Genomic DNA, 4,870 nt, shown 5'->3' with positions numbered 1-4,870 from the left:
AGAGGGGAGGTGGGTGGAGAAAGATAGATGATAGTGATTAAGGAGTACACTTATGATAAGAGCCAGGTGTTCTATGGAAGTGTTGAATCGCTAAATTTTCCACCTGAAACTATACAACACTGTATGTTATATTAACTAACTGGAATTTAAATAAAAACCTTAAAAATATATATTTCTAGTGAATTTCTATTTCCCCACTGCAATATTTTTCTTAAATTTAGCAGCTTATGCTGATGACAAAAAGTATGCTCTTACAAGCAGATGGCCTCTTTCACCACTCCCTGTACATGGGACTTTAGCTCTCTTTCGGGCATGATAATCCACGTGCCTTCTAGCCCCCTCAGATGAGGTGTAGAGGATGTGGCTGCTTTAGAATCTGTGCTGAAGGAGGTGTGAGGCCAGCCTTTGCCTTTTCATTGTCTTCCTGCTGCATTTTCATGTGATCAAAAGTGACCTCAACATCTTTCCTCCTCATATGGAATTTAATTGCCTAACTGTGATTTTATAAAGTGCAAAATGAAGAAGCTGGGTCTCTTATCATGCAAGAAAAAATCCATTTCCTTACCTATGTGGGGAGCATGGCTCCAACTGATATGTTAATGCAAGAGGATGCAGTCCTGAAGGATGGCAGGTGCTTCTAAATATATACTGTGTGTGGCCCAGTTTTGACTGCTGGAGGCTTTGACATCAAATAAAATGGGATAAGGATTGAAAAGCAAGCCAGATCACAGATCATCTCTCCAACAAAAGGGGAGAAGTTAGTAAAATTTTACAGCTTCAAAATGAGGGAAAGGGCACATCATTCCATAGATTGAAAAGGGAAAACCAGTTTTCAAAAATTAGTGTTCTAGTCAGTAAGACACTCTTCCACAAAGCCAGAGACCAAACTGGACAAAGAAGTTAAAAAAAAATTCCAAGAGTTTTCCCAGTGCCACCTGATTTGGAGAGAAGGTGATTATGGGGTAAGTAGGCCAACATGGAAAATACAGGTCAACCCTAGACAGGGGAAAGGAACCCACCTGTCTTCCTTCTGGCTCTCAGAGAGGCAGGAAGACCTCTGAAGCTCCCTTTAATTGAGGGCTGCCAGCTGAATGCCCCAAGAATATGGCACTGTGGGGACAGGGGAAAAGAACAAAAGTATATAAACAGAATTCAGGCCTGGAACTGAGATCTGAGAACAAGGAAGTTCATGTTGGCAAAACCAGAAAGGCTATCAAGGAAATTTTGCCCAATGATATTAGAGCAAATGGAGTTAAGGGTGAGGCATAGAGACAGAAATGACATGGCAAGTAGGCAAATGCACATCAGAAGTTATGAAAAGGAAGAAGAGCATATAGCATGCAAAGGATGGATGAAGTAGTGAAAGAGTGAAATAAAGCTGAAGATACTGTGAGTCCTTCACACTAGAGAAAGACTACATAAAAATATAAATGAGTTAAGAGAGGAAATTAAAATGCAGATGATTTTGAAGAGAACTTTTATAAAATTGAATACCAAAGCAACATTATTAACAAAACTAGAAAATTAACAGAAACATCAAGGACCAAGCCAGACAGTCAGGTATGGCCATGGAGGAGGGTGGGTTTGAGGTGACCTGCACTTTAAACCTATCAGAGAAAGGACAGCAGAGATGGAGGGCAGGCAAAGGAGAGCCAAGACATGGTGAACCGGTTTCCCTAAAGTGAAAACCCCACTTTACTTAAAAATTATTACAGAAGAAAGTTTTCATGAACAAACAAACATGAACTAAAACCAATCTAAAAAGTGTGTCACATTCCAGGAAACATTAATACAGAATGAATGCCTTTGAAATATTTCCTGGCTGAGTCAATAAACATGAAGGGCAAATTCTCATTTGACGCATTCAGGTATCTAAAGCAGAGGAGAGAGATTGCCAGGTCCAGGGCAGTTCGCTTAGCTGGCAGAGCTAATAGACATGGGATGCGAGACAGTTCCAAGAGCAATAAAATGTTACTCAGGAATATTATACCCAGCCACATGAGTTCACAGGGATAACAATCCCAGATAAAAATACCAACAACTGGCTGCATCCATGAGACAGTAAAGAAAACCCAATCCCACTAACTAGTACTAACAGAGAAGGGATATGTAGACCCAGGCAACACAGGAACCAAAGAACAAATAGTGACAATGGCACATTTTCTGTCATGCGTATCACACCACAGAAAAGTGAGGGAGGGAAAGAAACCAACAACAGAGGATGTGGGGTATAGACTAAAACTTCCAAGGGAAAGAAAATGTAATTTACCCCATATGTCCCTTTGATTGACAAGGCCACAGACAATCTTGGGAAGGCAGGAATTCCAGAATACAGAGTCTCCAAGACCTTGGTAGGAGACAAGGGAGGGCATTCTGCTTAGTGATAAAATCCAATCAAGCAAGCAGATAAAGCAAAGGAAAAGCCTAGCCAGGGAGTGAGAGGTGTTATAAAAAGGACTCATGAGTATCAAATCCACTTAATATAGAAGATTAAACAACTATAGGAACAGTGCTATATCATAGAAGGCAAATGCCATTCACCTTGCAAACATCGCCAACGCAAATCCAGAGAAATGAAGGCAGGAAGGATAAGAATTCTGATTTTCCATCATTTTTCATGTAGAATAATTAACATTTTCTGAAATTGAAGCATGGAGTTAAAACACAAAGGCTCCAACCTCTTAATGTTTTTCATATTCTTGATATTAAAGGGCTATTTTACAAAATAATACCTCATCTGTAAGGCAACATTTACTTGAAGATCCCAGTTCCTTTCATTTAAATATTATTCATTTTCTTCTCCTAAATTAAAGTAAAATTTACTAAGATACTTTTATATTGAAAATAGTAGATGTCATTAATCCCATTTTTATTGAAAGATGTTTCTTTGTTTTTTCTGTATGTGCCCCTTTTAGAGTCAATGTGGGTAGAGAGATATTTGAAATGAGGGCCACCCAACACTGAAATGGTTGTTGCTGAGCAGTTTGATCTGGGGTAGTTTTAAAATTTTCTCTTTTGGTATTAGTTCCACTCTTTATAATGAATAGGCTTCATCTTTACTAAATCCATATAATTTGAGAAAATTAATTAAAATAAATAAATTACTTATAAATGAAGACAAATACAATTTTCTATAATATATAGTTTTTGGTTTTTCAGATTTCCAGAAAGGTTTTATGAGCATCCTGGTGGATAAAGGAAGAGTTTATTTCTTCCATGTCTGAAGCAGTCAGTTGTGGAGTGGCTAAGTGGCTCAGCCACATGTCCACAGCCTAGGGCTGGCTGCAGGTGACTCAGGGCCACCTGGCTGGGTGACATGGAGGCTCTGCTCCACATGTCCCCTGGCCTGCAGGTGCCAGTCCAGGCAGAGGCAGCAACACCAGGTTACAAAACCCCAGTCACACAAGTACTTTGTCACACCTCTGCTTGCAACAAATCTAATACCATCCAGGCCAACAAGGTCAAGTGGTGGAGAAATAGAGTTTGCCTGTTTAGCTGAAGGAAATCACAAAGGTCAAATAGTAAAATTCATATACACAGGGAGCAGTGAGGAGTTAGTTTTAAGTACAGTATGGACAGGCTGCTTCTGTTGAGTTTTCCCTTTGAAATCAGTCAGTCAGCTGGTGTTAGACTCTACACACTTCTTCCAATAGGATCCCTTCATACTGAGAGGGAATCCCAAAGCCTTCCTCATCCATTTAACCAGGAACTGGAAGTGCGGAGATTTTTATTTCAGAAAGTTTAGCTAGAAGCTACTAGTTTCATGGGTCCAGGAAAATGATTAGAGATGATGTATTTCCAGAAGAAGTGACTCCAGGCTCGGGCAAAGAACAAGCCAAAGATTCCAGGGAAAAGATTTTGGCTCTAAATAAAGAAAGCCAGGGCGAACCCTAATGCGGATAATGGGACATGGTTCCCTCAATGGCTGATTGTGAAGGTTTGTGCATCAGAGAGCTTAGGGTGAAGCAGGGATAGGAGTCCAGCTGGGTTTGCTGTTTCAAGGTAACAACATGGATATTTCAGTCCCTGAATAACTTGATTGCTACTCTGAACCCATGTGTCAGGAAACTAGTAGGGAACTGGGTGCAAAAGTGAATTCTACTAAACTGTGCAACTCTAGGTAATAAAGGTCACTCCTTCAGGATGCATATATCAGGGACAAGTTGTCTGAAGCTTCCTTACATATCTGGCTGTCACACATAAACTATGTCCTAGAAGACAGAAAGAATTTCAGACATAGGACAATATGTCAGTCCATTCCTAAAGACACACACACACACACACACACACACACACACACACACACACACACAGTTTTGCACTGAGTTTTATTCCCAATTTTATTACTTATCTGCCACAAATCACCTAACTTTTCTGAACTTCAGTGTCATTAACCGTAAAATGGACAAATGCAATAACACAACAATCACTTCACAGGGTCATTCCAAAATTCAGATAAGATGCTGTTTTTAAACTGTAGCTATGGTTAGCCCCCAAATGATGGCAGCTACTATAATTATTAATAAGTGATGCCACGGTTAAGAAGAAGGTAAGGGCAATGATGGGAAAGGCAATGTGTGTTGTCAACCAAGAAAGATTTCACTGAAAATGTAAGCAAAGGGGCATTTATTTGGGCAATTAGAATTGCAATTCAAGATACACAGATTTCTTTTTTTTTTTCCATAATATTTTATTGTCAAATTGTTTTCCATACAACACCCAGTGCTCTTCCCCTTAAGTGCCCTCCACCATCACCACCACCTCTTTTCCCCCCTCCCCCTTCCCCCTCAACCCTCAGTTCATTCTCAGCATTCAATAGTCTCTCAAGTTTTGCATCCCTCTCTCTCCCCAACTCTCTCTCCCTCCTCCG

Source organism: Suricata suricatta, chromosome 3 (genome assembly GCF_006229205.1).
Source record: "Suricata suricatta isolate VVHF042 chromosome 3, meerkat_22Aug2017_6uvM2_HiC, whole genome shotgun sequence".
Classification (NCBI taxonomy): Eukaryota; Metazoa; Chordata; class Mammalia; order Carnivora; family Herpestidae; genus Suricata; species Suricata suricatta.
This window is presented reverse-complemented; position numbering follows the sequence as displayed.